Genomic DNA, 15,000 nt, shown 5'->3' with positions numbered 1-15,000 from the left:
AGTTTATATTGTAGCTGACACACACACAGACAGGTCATAAAACAAATGTAGTTTTAGATCGACACACATGATCACACACACACACATGTACACACACACACACACACACACACACACACATAGACACATAGACAGAGATCAGATGGAAGGTCATTACATTAGATGATGCTGGACCTGAGACAGGCTACAACAGAAACATATTTTATTAAATTATTAAAATGAAATACTGGAGCTCCAAAGAGCATTACAGATTTTTGGAGCTCCAAAGGTCAAGGGGTAAGTGGGAGGGTAAAACATTTGGCCTAGTGGGAACCATGACTGTCATTCTTGAGCCACAAAATCTGGTTGACTGGGGGCATCCATTCTAGTCCTGGTCCTTATCCACTATAAACAATATACTCTGACAAGTGAAAAAGTCTCAAATGCTTTCAACGTGTTCGTATTTTGTTCTGGATGCGTAGCGCCTCAGCAAAGCCAAGCTAAGCCCTCTGCTTTCAGGTGCAAGCACAATTATTTCATTAGCAGTGAGCAAGCCTAGCACCAAGACAACAGATGGCACGTTGGCTGAATTGAAAAAAAAAAAAAATGACGAGTCAGGGGTGGCAAGTTCAAATTAACCTCCGAGAAACATTGTGTAACCAGAATGAGTGTACACATCCAACGCAGGAGCAGGCCTTCTATCTGGAGTGTTGTTTTACAGCATGTAAGTACAGAAAGTTAATATCCTGTGGCCAACATCAGGAACGCATGTCTAGATCTGGCTTTGAAGCAGGAAACAGGTGGTGCTGTCTGGTTCACAGACAGTTTTTGGTCATTTTACTCCACACCTGGGGTTTTAAAGGAGTCAGATCCCTGCAGCCCCCCTAACCCCTTCATCTCAATCACTCCCATTACCCATGGTCACGGTCTGTGGGAGGCTGGCTGAACGGATGCCCAAGTACCTTGACCTCCTCCTCCTCCTCTCACCGTACTGACACACTGCCACTCTCTTCTCCCCGTATGTCATATGAAATTACCATGAAGTACACGAGAACCCCTCGGCACATTTTTTTTTTTATTCTCTCTTCCATCACGACAAATTGTCCTTGTTTCATCCAGTGACATGAAAGGCGCAGAATATTCAATGTGAGAGAAAGTTGTTGGAGAAATTGATAGTTCTAAGGTAAAAGACAAAAAAAAAAAAAAAAAAAGGACGAAAACAGTGTTGCTACTCAGTGAAACACGACCGCTGGGTAATTTTTTCCCAGATCAAAAAAAAAATGGGATATTGTCCCCATCTGGAACTTCGAAGGACTTCTAACAGATATAGAGAAATTCTAACATTAACGGGTGGATAATGACATGACAAACCATGCACCAGTCCTAAGCAGAGCGCAGTCGTTACATCTCCCCAGCTCGGCCGGCCTCCTTTGATCTTATCCAGGCCGCTGAGGCGGTAATAACTGGCCTTGTGTTGGTCGCTGCTCCTGACAAGCCCAGATAAAGACTTGCTGGTGTGGAAGAGGCAGACAATGACTAGGAGGAGACTACTGATTGCTGTCTGCCTCCCCGCTTCCCTGCTTTCACCTTAGCCAGGCCACAGTAATTACCACCGCCTCACATGCAGCCCCGGCACTGACAGCAGACTACAGGGAAAGTGAATCTGATGATGTGAACTAATATGGAGTAAACTCCCACAGTATGTGCTGCATGCTGCACTGGTGAAATATCAAAAGCCAGTTTGAAGCTAGAGATGCTTTGGGTACCATGATGGAGCAGATAATGGAAGATTTTGTAATTTCTCTCAAACGCTCTCTCTCTCTTTCCATCTCTTTCTCTCCCACTCTTTATCTACATGATGCCATTTTAGTAGCTGGTGCTAGTGCATGGTGTGTTATGATGTTTATATTCCCATCATTAATTCTTCTACCATCGTCCAAAAGTTACTGCTCTTGAATGCGGCGGTAGTTAACGTGAGCTTCGGTGCGCTGTCCATGGTCCTGAAAAGTGCATCGCAGTAACTCTCCTTATAACGGACCTTATTTTTTTCCTTTCTTTCTTTTTTCTTATACTTCCTTTCTTTCTTATCTCATCTCTTTTTCTTTCTCTTTCTCTCTCCGTGTCTACCCCCCCCCCCCCACCCCCCATCAAACTCGCTCTATCTCTCTTTCACTCTCACACAATTTGACAGACAAACTCAGGCATGTCCCATAGCCAACAAGCAAGGGAGCTAAATTAAGGAATGGCATGTTGTAAATGAGATTGGTTTGGCTAATATGATTTCTGGTGAGGGAGAAGGAGGGGGGAAGCAATAAAGGAAAGCAATTTAAAGGGAGGCCCACTTTCTCATGCATCAGCACATGAAGCTGCCTCATTAAATCCATGGAAACCTGTGCATCAGTGGGATGAGTATTTACAGATGTGATGGGGTTGTCAGAAAAGACGGTCTTCGACTGATCTCTCTCTGATGGATGTTCAGAAATGACAACCTGTGACGGCCACTGCCCAAATAGCACGTCAACACACCTTGCACTTGCCTCTTGCATGCCTAATGAAATACCAGTGCACATCAATATTAATGCTCTTTACAAAGCAGGGAATTAAATACAGTATGAGGGCTATGAATAAACTGGGAGGCTGAAAGTCTTGTGTGCATATGACAACATAGGAGTGAATAAGTTGATTGGGATGCTATTGTGGTGCAAGTACATGCACGCACACACACGCACACACACACACACACACACACACATACACACACGGACATACACTTACACACACACACACATATAAAGATTGTGGCAGGACAAACATTTACTTTATTTGAATGTCATAGGCAAAATAGATGGAAAGCAGTGTGAAAATATTAGGACATGCCACAGTAAGGCTCGAATACCTTTCCTTGAAAGCAATTATACCTAATTTCAGAGGACCTTATGACACTAACAGACAACAGCTGGATAGCATTGATGAAAAGGGCAAAATTGCAGCAATTATTACATGCTGTCATTCAAAAACATGTTTTTGCTGCATAACTAAATGGACACTCTTAGTTCCCATGGAAATAAGTGAAGACAGAAGAAAAAGTGCTCACACCGAGACTGAAGAGAACAAACAAGTGTGTGTGTGTGCGTGTCTGTGTGTGTGTGTGTGTGTGCGTGTGGGTGTGGGTGTGGGTGTGTGTGTGTTAGGGGGGCTTGTATAGAGATCTTTGCGGTGAGCAGAGGGATGGGAGGATAGCTTGGTGTAAAAGCTGCCTGAGAGGAAAAGAAGGAACAGTGGTTTTACCTAGCCCAGCCATGCGAATTAGAAAAGACAGATGCAGTATTAGGGTGGATGAGAGGATCAGGGCAGGGGATGGGGGGAAAGGAGAATGGGAGGATGAGGAGAGGAGAGGAGAGGAGAGGAGCCATGGTAAGACTATGCAACCCACATATCAGTTGCTTCAGTCATTTACAACTAATGTCAGCACTGGCATTTGCTGTCTGGTGTGATCATACATTCCCAACAAGTGTGTGAGAGAGACAGGGAGACAGAGAGACGGAAAGATGGGGAGAGAGAGTGAAAAGGAGATGGATGGAGGGAGGGAGAGAGAGAGAGAGAGAGAGAGAGCGAGAGAGAGAGAGATGACATCCCACCCATAGCCCATCCTCAAGAGGCCTTTTGCAAGGTTATTTTACCTGCTCAAATAAAAGTTAAAATAATAATGATAAAAATGAGAGGAAACAGGAGGAAAATGGCTCCCTGTATTGCCATTCTGGTGATAACAGATCATTACTCTGGAGAAAATGGAGAGTGTAAAGCTAAGAGGACTCAATGGCTTTCCCTTAACACACACACACACACACTCACACACACACACTCACACACACATGCACACGCATCTTGGTCTGTGTCTATCTGATACAGCGTTAACACATTGGGGGAGTGGACTGGTGGACAAAGCTGACCTTTAGTGGAGATAAATGAAAGCGAGAACAGTTGCTCTGATATCAGCACCGCCACAAAGAAACCACCCTTGGTTCCTACATCATAGAGAGGCTCTTGCAAAGACATAGCCAGATGGAAAAAAAGCTTCTCCCTCAATAGCCAGACCTTTAAAACTGATAAGCCTATCACTCTCATATACAACCAGCAACCAGGTCCTGACGCCTTGTTAACTAAGACCAAGAAACCTTTATTTTAAAACCTCTGAATGAGAAAACGCTTCATTCACTATGCAGAAGCAGATCATAAATTGATTCAATGGGTAGCAGTTAGACACATTTGCAAAACACACAGGGACCCTTGTGGTTGAGCATCTTTTCTGAATTAATTTTGAAAAGGTAGCTCAGCTGAATTCAATTTGCTGACAGCAGGCCAAATTGGCCAAATTATATTGAGCTAGTTTAGCTGGCCATGTTCCTTAATTCTCCAATACCTGCAGCTAAATCCTGTTACAAGCTAAAGTCACAAGCTGTTGGCCACAGCAACCCCCTTGTTTCTTTTCTTTCTGTCTATTATCTCTCTCCCTCCTCTCTCTCTCAAACAAAATAATCTCTCTCTCTCTCTCTCTCTCTCTCTCTCACTCTCAAACAAAATCATCTCCATCACCTCTGGGAAAAACTAAATTAGATAGTAGCCAATGACAGGTGAGTCAGGCTGGGAGCTGCTCCAATAAATAAGTAAGGTGAAACGGGGCCGTGCTGGAGATGCTCTGGGTCAATTAGCTAAGAAATAGTTGTCGGTGTAGTGTTTAGGGGCCAGCAGACACAGGCAGATGTGGAGATAAAGAGAAAGCTAATTCAATTAATGAGTTTGATGCTGTTCTTTTCATTATCGGAGCCAGTTAAAAGTGCTGGTGCGTGACAACACTGTGAACGGAGGACAAGATTAACACTATCAGATAAAGAGCACTCACCAGACAAAGCTCATCTCCACCCATGCAATCTGCTGCTTTTCCCGCTGTCTCTCTCTTTTGTCTCACTTTCACCATGACTCTCTCTCTCTCTCTATCTCTCTCTTTCTCTCTGTCTCTCTCTCTCTCTCTCTTTCTTCTGAAACATTCAGCTTCCCTTACTGTATTTATACTGTATCTCACATCCCTCTCTATCTTCCTCCATCTTCAATGCACCTTTCCCTCTGCCTCCCCATCTATCTTCAATACCCGGCTCTTTCATTTTCTATTTTTTTTTTACTAAAACGCCACATTCCTTTTCTCTGCCCTTTCTAATCCTCACTCCTGTTATGCGCTCAAACATGAATCAATGAACAAATCCATTAACTTTTACCACCAATTCAGACCAAGCTAAAAATACGTACAGTACATGCCGTTTTTGTTTACAATGATATAAAGCTGAGGTGAAAATTCTCTTAATTTTTCCCTTAAATCTAGGGTGAAAAAGAGGATTGAATAACTATTTCATGATACTTTCAGGAATGCTATCCTCCTCCATTACCTACCCTTGATCCGCCCTCTAACTTCCTCCTGATATTAATGGAAAAATGCTTTTGGAAAATGAAGCCTTACATGAGGCTTGTCCGGTTCTTCAGTTTACCCTTGTGGAATGTCAATTTCACTTCTCCGTGCCATTGACCACCTCTTCATCTCACCATTCATTAGAGATCAATAACTCTGTCATCTAAACCAAAGACTGAATGGATGTGCTTTGAGGAAATTTGGAGCTGTCAAAGAGAGTACTACTTAAAGTGCTACTTAGTCATTTCCACCGGGAGTGGATTGTATTGAGTGCTACTTAATTGAGGAGATGCTGACTGTCACCAAAGACTGCCACACTTACAATCAGGTGCATATACCCCAGGGACTGAAGTGTACTGGCCAAGATAAACACAGCCCATTTATTTCCTCTATGAATAAAGACGGCTCTATATCCTCGTTGCTTCTTGTTGAATGTATGAGATTGTTATTAGAAGGAAAAGGGATGAGATGGCCCCGATGGTACAGTAAGGTGCTTTAGATGAAAGTGTCCACTAAATTGCATTTGTTAGAAGAGTGGGGTGGAGTGGAGAGGAGAGGAGAGGAGAGGAGAGGAGAAGGAGAGAAGAGGAGAGGAGAGGAGAAGGAGAGAAGAGGAGAAGAGAGGAGAGGAGAGGAGAAGGAGAGAAGAGGAGAAGAGAGGAGAGGAGAGGAGAGGAGAGGAGAGGAGAGGAGGGCTGCTGATCGCCCTCAGCCAAATGTACTCTCTTCATCCAGATCTGGATGGTTGAGAAACACACAGAGCGTGGCGATGCCTCGTCTGTCTAACGTCTCTTTCAAAGTCTTTTCTTAATTCAAGGCAAAAGCAGCCTGATGACTGACAGATGGAGCTTGGACCTGAGCTGTGGGGACAAACTCATGCCCTCAAAAAGAAGAAATAACTGTCAGAGGAGTGGGGATGACTTCAAATGAGAAGAGGTTCAAAATGTGAGCTGGCCACAGCATCATGGCACGGCAGATCAAGAGCAATCGTATGGGCAGGAGCACTGAGAACTGGATTTGAGACAACTGAAGGCAAATTCAGAGAAGCCTCTGAGCTTCTGTAAGCAAAGGAAACTTTCATTTGGAAGCATGGGCAAGGTTTCACATAAATACATCTTAGTGCTCAGAACTACTTTAGTCCACTGTCAGTAAATGGAAGAAATATGATCTGGATCCGAAGGGCTTTCGAAAAATTCAGCCCTGGTCCTGGACTGTAGAAGTGATTTTTTTGAACTGGAGCATCAGTACAATTTGTAATTTGAATGATTAGCCTTGTGATTCTACCAAAATGGGGACATATTTTTCACTCACCAAATGTGAGGAACCAATTAGGGCTGGGTATCGTTTAAAAAATTATGATACCAGTACCAATACCAGTACCCTTAAAGTGATACCGATACCAATAGAGTACTTCATTCAATACCTTTTTTTTTACGTTTTGGTGGCATCTCGGCACGCTGAACTGCCAACTCCGTCACATACACCGCGCTCGACTTCACCACAGACTGTATGGGTTGTAGCTGCTGCGGTAGTGGGCCAATCACACGTCGCATTAAATCGAAGAACGCTTGTGGTGATTGGCTGCGAGCAAAACCATACAAACAGTCATTTTTTTCTAGATCTGTGTACAAAAAATCGAATGCAGGTATCGTTTGACTAGAGAAGTTTCGATACTACTTGGTACTGGGTTATTTCGGTCGATACCTTAAAGGTATCGAGTACCGATACCCAGCCCTAGAACCAATGGACAATAAGCAAAATGATGATTACTGAAAATGATTGCGAGAAAAGCTTGCAAAAATAATAATGGCTAGAAAAAATAGCTCCAATGGGATGATTTAGTCTGTTAATGTAACGCATTTTGAGCAAAAGAAGTAAGTCTTAGTTTTAATGGTTGAAAACAGTGAAAACTTGGTATAACTTTTTAGCAGGTGGTGGGTTTCAGAGAGGTGACTTGGTATACGAAGGGTTTCACATTAAAAATAAAAAATCCATCTAAACTGTATCACATATTGAACATTAAAAAATGAAGCTAATGGAATCCTGAAAATATGATTAATTATATTAATGATAAGGTGTCAAAAATATTGTAAGCGAAGGCCTCAAGAGTGCTATAACTAACTATGATTATTTTTACTTTCATGCTATAATTTTTCCGAGGCATTACATTTTTCAAATTTTGTTTCTCTCGGTCTATAATTGGATATTACTGGGTTGCCACACTTGAAAAGATTCACAATATTCTTTTTTCTGATTTTATAACTAAGAGAAGAGAGTCAAACAGAGTATTAGGCATTAGGCCATATTAAGTGTTGGTGCAGCCCCACTTTTATGCCATTGATTTTATTAGGATAAGAATAGATGGATTTGTATAGTGTATTTCAAGGTGCCCAAGGTGCTTTGCATAGTGAGGTGGGATCTTCCCTTGTATAGCACCAATGTGACGCCCCATCCTGCGTAATGTATGGCTGCTGTTTTGGGCCAGAATGAAGTGTGTTAGGAGTGATTAAAGAATTAATTAATTGGGAGGCAGAGGAGGCCAACGACAATGAAAATGAGGTTTGTAGCCATTATCAAGTAAAATTAATTAAGCCTCCAGTTTAGAACTGTTCCTAAACAGTGAATAACTTTGCTTACTGTCACAAATTGTCACTTTCTCGCTGCAGTTTTGTTTTCTTTAATCTCCCCCCAAGCTCCCTTTATCTCCCTATTTATGTCAAATCATCATTAAGCTTAGAAATAAGAATCCTAACCTGAGTACACTGAAAAACTGTTAAAGAAATGGGACAACAAACAACGCAGGATTCTCTGAGTAAAGAAAGATAGGCTGGATGTGGGTGGGTATTGACTGAAATGACAAAAAGCATCATGTGTGCGCAGCTACTGTGGAGATGAAAGCAGGGCAACAGGATGATGACACTGAGGGGTGTGACAGCGCAACACCCACTGCGGCCAAAAAACAAGTCACCTCCACTAAATCATAGCCCAGTTCTCCTCATGAGACAAGTCTAAAAAAATGTAAGATTCAAGAACATTACAAATCTGGTGCGTTACATGTCGGATATTTTGACCCTCATTTGAGTCACAGGATTTGTAGAATAAGCACAGGATTTCAGATTAACACAAATTTGAAAAATGTGTCACGATGGTTTTCCTTTTTTTTTTTTTTTTTTTTTTTTCAAGCAAATCATGTTTGTAGAAATGTGTGCCAAGCAATGGACTAAAAACTTCCAATTTTTCATGTGCTTTAATACTGGATTTCAGGAAGCCACTAGTAGTGTGCTGTAGATTAGCTGAAGGAATGAGGTCACGCTGAGGCAGACAGAAGCTGGAGCCGTATGGCTGCCATTTGAACGGAAGCCTAGACATTTAAACCAGGGGATAGGGGAAAACGCTCCATGCAGACACTGCTTCCAATAAAACCGATTTGACCTAAGGTTGTATCCGGGGGTTTAAAAATTAGACTTCGCATGGGATCCACTGGGGTGGGTGGATGATCCAGGACTGATCCAATATTTGGATGGAAGCAGAAGGGGGACAAGCAGTATAATCTCCTGATGTGGTGGGACAGATTATGGCGAGCTAGTAAACCTGATGTAGAAAGGGTTACACAGATTAACGCTGATGTCAGTTGTAGCGGCGACTGGACTAATAGCACGGCGATGAGTAGCGTGGTTGGTTCAAATCAACTCCAGTCAGATGAGGAAAACATTTGATTTTGTCAACTTTGAACTCGCTAACCCTTTCACATTTTCTTTCCTGCAAAACATGCACTCAAACATACACAGATAAAACAAAGGCATATCAGTATCAAATATAAATGTGCGGGCATAATACAATTACATGATGACAGATGGGCCGCTATGTCCATATCCGTGATATAATGAATATGAATGAAGTACTTTAAACATAATTCTGCTGATAGATTAGATATTTTCACTAAATTTTTAATTGAAAATTCATTTCAAACAGAAAATTACAGCGCTGTCAAAAGCCATTTCTGCCGCTTACACATCAAGGAGAGGAAGAACAAAAATTCATAATTGCCATACATATGCAAATAACATCAATCTGAAGCCATTATTGCAACAATTAATCTTTGGCAATCACTGAAACATTTTAATCAGGATCGTTACAAATGGTTGACTATTCATTATGTCCTCTAATTAGATCATAAATTGTATGAATACACAGATGTGGGAGGTTTTGAAGGATATGATACGCTGGGGACAAATACAAAAGCCATGCAGGACTGATGAAGTGTGCTGCATTAATGGTGCTGGGAGGCAGGGTTGCTCAGAGGCGACTTAATGTCTGTTCTCCAGACTTCAGCCTATGAGTGATTTATTGATCGGCTGACTGAGGGATTGAGTTGGCAAGTGTAAGGTAAGGCAGGTGTCGAGGTCAGGGGTCAAAAGTTCCACTACGTCATTCAGCTGTCCAGAGTTTGGGGACTGTATTTGTGATAAAAAAACGATTAAATACCGTTTGGTGTTGAACGACACGTTTGTTAGCAGTGCAGGTGTGTTTATGAAGCGCTCACCTGGGACCCCATGAGTGAGCGGAGCGAAGACTGGCAATATTAGACACATTATTGGTTTAATGTCGCGCGCGGTGTTGTATTTTTCGCTGTTGTGACATTTGTTAGGAGCTGTGGGAGGCGGCGAGAGCTGGAGAGGCGATGTGCCAAGAAATGTGACAACCGTCACCCCACCCCCACATTTTTCCGGTATCTGTGTTAATATTTCAGACAATATCCCCCCTAAAAACTGTCAGAGGGATGTCACCGAATCTTCGCAAAGTCTGAGAGTGCCGGTCCTTTCAGAGGAAACCCAAACTCCACAAATAAAACAGCCTTCATCTCGGTGCGCTTCAAAGTCTTATACTGTATATCCGTATACAGCCTCGGTCTTCCTCAAGGGACAAAATAATGACAAACCAGACCTCGTCCTCCCTAAAGCAAGCTGCTAAAATATCCATATTCTCCTCCGCTCTACTGTGCTCTGCTATGTGAGGATTATTGGAAAATGCTGGGACCGCAGGTAAATCAATTCAGGTCTGATCTGTGAAAGCTGGCACGTCAACCAGTACATTAGCCCCATTTGCACTTCATTACGTGCACCAGTGGGCAGTGCTGAACAGTCACCATCAGCAGGCTGCACTACATACACTAGACAGGGCAAGGAGCGAAGTCACTACATAATCGGGCACGGTTTAAAATGTGTGTGTGTGCTGTGTGCATGCGTGTGTGTGTTTTCTGTTTGTGTGTGTGCAAGTCTGTGTGAAAAAAAATGAGGAATGCAAAGGGTGTGATAGGGGGAGAGAGAGAGAGAAGGAGAGGTAATCGAAGAGAAAATGGAAAAGATAGAGGGGTGATTTAGGGGGTTGAATAATTGACGGCTGATGAAGGCTTGGGTGGAAAACAATGGGTAATCTCTGCTGGCTGTTGTGCTTTTGTTCTAAGAGGGGAAAAAAAGCAAGAGAGAAAAGAGGGAGATTTTTCAAAAGTAGTGTTTGTTTTCAAGTAAAGCGCTATCCCATCGCTCTCCTCAAACGAAGCACAAAAAATCTTGAAAATACATGTGGGAATTTACAGATATAGATATTTTTTCTTTGATTTCTCTGAGCATTTTGCAAACGGGAGCTTTTTTATCAGCAGCATCAAGAACAACAGACCTTCCAAAAATCGCCAGTTTTTCTCCCTCTCCCCGACTGTCTTTCCCCTGCCATCCATCTCTCTCTCTAGCTTGTTATTTTTCTCTCCCTCTCTCCCTCTGTGGGCCCTGAACCTAGATCTGAGACTGACAGTAGATCTATAAGGAAAAACAAAGCCTCCTCATCACTATGTGTCCATTAAAAAACCAATATGTTTTTGCTTAACTGCACAGTATGTATCTGTGTCAATATAGATTTTGCCTTTAGCTTAGAGCAAATCATAATACTTGGAGTCATAAAAATGATTACTCAATCCTTCAGTATAATGTGCTGGTGTTGATATGAACAGACATGAAAGCAGGCTTTCACAAGACTAACTGGGTGGCCAGCTGGCTGTTTGGCTTTATTAGCACCTCTAGCTATTTTTAATAATAATCCACTACTTCACATTGTGGTAAAAATGTAAAAACTTTGTGATCTTCACAGTTGCAACATTAAAATTCAACGAAAAGCAATATATTATTTAGGCTGTGCATAAGCATGTAACTCAACAGCAAAATGGTCTGAAAAACATTATTGACCCCAAAGGCTTCAGCAACTGATAAAATGTCCTCCTAGCTGCAATAACACAAACTTAACATCTTCTGACTGTGTTAACAAGTTTCTCATACTGCTAAGACAACTTTATCCTTATCAGACGGTTTCATCATGCTCTGCTCATGCTGCGTGTTTCAGACAGGCTTCTCCGCTCATTTTCGCACTCGCTGAAGAGTGAACCATGCCTTACATCACAAACAGAGGAGGCAGGGTGAAACTCACATCTGCAAGCTGACTCTGAGGCAGTCACTGAGCAATCCACATATTTCACACTGCACTAGATACTGTGTTGAATTCTATACAGGGCAAAAGCTGATTGTAATACATTGAATTGTATTCAGTGCATGATGAAACAAATTGATGTCAATTAATTTACAACAATTGCACTTCTTTCTGTAGTTTTCATCATTTATCACTTCACTCCTACAGCGTGCAAATAAACTAAACAATAGAGTAAACAAGGTACCATTAATAGAACCATTTCATTGACAATCGCGTTATCTTTTGAAAAATGTCTTTCTTGGTAGAAATGCTAGTCTTTACTTAAATCAAATGTGAATAAAAGCCATATGGTTCTGGTATCTAATGTTGCAAATGTTTTGAAAATATCAAAACATTTTTAACTTTCCTTTTTTTTTTTTTTTTGTGAAGGTATAAAAAAATATAAAAAATTGCAAGGGTGCCAGTGTCCATGGTTGGTTGCTACTATTAATTTGCACAGCATATTGAATCAAATAAGGTGGCTGCAGATAGGAACCATAACACTAAGGAAAAGCATAATAATAATACATGTGGAAATGTTCATAATAAATATGAACACACACACACACACACACACACACACACACATATACATACATACATACATACATACATATAAGGCTGTAGGTCCACTGAGAACCAGACTTTGTTGTTTTCTCATTATTTTCCGTAGAAACTTACTCACACATACATACATGCAGAACAGACCAGTGTCAAGTTGTATGTGCATGGAGTACCGGATAGGTGATGCTTGCAATCCAAGAAGTACCGATCATTTAGACAATCACATTTGAAAGTAATTTTAAAGTCAATTTTCTGTAACTGACAGCTTACTTGGCACCATTTCAGCCGACCCACCAACACCTGCTACTTCCATCAGCCTACAACAAATACTAACAATTGACTTGATACTCCTGTGTGTCGACAGACAGACACAGCTTGTCCTGTAAGTGCGGCACCTCTCACTCCCCTTTCACTTTCCACAGGATTGTGAGCCACTCTTCAGTGTGTTGCCGCAGTAACACGGCACCGGGGGAATGGGCGGCTGGAGGTTTTTTAACAAGGATGACCACCTCACTCCTCTCCTGAATGTAGTGGTGCTTATCAGCCAACACCATGCCCTGAGCACTGCTTCAGCTTCACAGGGCCACAGACACCTCGACTGCCACTGGATGTTTACACCGAGCCCTTCATGGAGGACCCCCTTGGGCTGCGCTCTCTGTTTGTGTGTGTGTGTGTGCGTGTTTGTATGCCAGCAAGCATGTGTGCAACTGTGTTTGTGTCTGTGCTCTGTGTGTGTGTGTGTGTGTGTGTGTGTGTGTGACTCCCTGCAGCCATAACACAGCTTGTCTGCATTGAGAGTAGTGGAGTGACACTGCCAGGTCTGTTCTTCCAGTCCACAGTCAAACATCTGTGCCAAGGACTGGGGTGACTAAAAAGTGAACAAGGAGAAATGGGCATCCAGGGCTTGACCAACCTTGACTTACGTGCAAACCACAAAGTAATGGATAAAACATAATATCACAATAATTTCAGAAATGTTCGCGATTCATACACTATGCATCACAATGTTTTTTTATTTTGCTTTTACAAGGCTAGGCTACAAGTTACTGAAAAGTACAACCCAAATGTTAACAGTACAAATGAAATGAATGGTAAGAATTAAACAGGGCTTTGATATATGACAATGTTCTATGACTAGATCAAATTACTTGTCATGGCAAATCGTGGTAGTTACATTTTTAAAGGAAGGCAACACAAAACATCACACATAAAATTTAGTAACATAGGAACGTCACGGCTCCTGGAAATGCCTACTCTGTTTTCCTAAAACTGGGCTTCAAGATTTTCTACATCAAAATTGCGTCACGGTGACAACTACAATTGTTAGGGGATGTCTCTCTGTTGGCTCCGAATGCTAGCATATTAGCCAGATAGCTAGTGAACTCTGGGCATTTCCAAACACTGAGGGAACTATGGCTGCAGAGAGGAATGCCACTGTTAACAACAACAAAATTTTCAATTTTAACATTTTCAACAATTTAATTTTGGCCTTGTCCACACTAATCCGTTTGAAAACGCATCTTTATTTCTCCGTTTTGGCCTTCCATCCACAATAAGACAGCGTTTACAACCACCGAAAAGGGAGCTTTCTGAAAACGCTCTCCAGAGCGGATAAATTTGCAAACGCCGGTTTCGTGTTGTAGTGTGAATGGGGAAAACGGGGCTTTTCCAAAACGCCATATTATTAATGCTATAACGTCTATATTCTCCATGGCTTTGACGGTCTTGTAGTCGTTTGTTACTTTCAAAAGCAGCTCAACTTCGTCGTCTGTCCAGACAAAGAAGTCTGGCTTGCTTTTGCCCGTCTTTTGTCGCGATTCGGACATCTTGTTGCCACTTAAGGCACTCTGCTACTGCGGCCCTGACAACACTTCTGTAAACAGTGGTAATGACATAAAGGTCATGGGTCAGAGGCTTAAGCATACCCAATAGGGTAGATTTCACAGTTTTCCTATTTTTTTGTGTATCAGTGTGGACAGCCTGGAAACGCTAGTGTGGACAGAAACGCAAACGACACGAAAACACCGTTTTCAAATTTACTGGGATTAGTGTGGACAAGGCCTTTATCAGAGTCCACGCTTCACAATACATTACAGAAGAGATTTTGCAAACTACGCAAAAACAAGCTGCCAAAGCGTGTCACACAGTTACCCTGGCCTGGGGGAAGGCCGGGCTCACAATGGCCGGTGGTGGATGTGCGGATATTGTACAACCACGCACACAGAGATTGAGAGCGTATGCTGCCACAAACGGGGCCAAGCACATGATCTTGACATTGAAAAACAAGGACCACTGCTTGTTACTCACCATCAAAACTTTGATGCACACATGGACGGTGTTTTACAAGCAGGATAAGACTAAATCTATTCGAGTAGGACAATGCTGTCTGAAACTAATATTTAGCTTGTAGTTGGTCACTAAGTTAATACATTTCACAAGAGGAGAGGTTGCCTTATTAACTCAAATTTGTTACACACAACCAAATT

At 42.1% G+C, this 15,000-nt stretch overlaps 1 protein-coding gene across 1 annotated transcript in view; it reads right to left on the bottom strand.

Annotated features, from left to right (window-relative positions):
• Positions 1-15,000, bottom strand: part of LOC139922936 (transmembrane protein 132C) — a 103,593-nt gene that overhangs the window by 66,703 nt on the left and 21,890 nt on the right. The gene's annotated exons all lie outside the window — the stretch shown is intronic.

The sequence above is a fragment of the Centroberyx gerrardi genome, chromosome 2 (assembly GCF_048128805.1).
Source record: "Centroberyx gerrardi isolate f3 chromosome 2, fCenGer3.hap1.cur.20231027, whole genome shotgun sequence".
NCBI classification, from domain to species: Eukaryota; Metazoa; Chordata; class Actinopteri; order Beryciformes; family Berycidae; genus Centroberyx; species Centroberyx gerrardi.
This window is presented reverse-complemented; position numbering and strand designations above follow the sequence as displayed.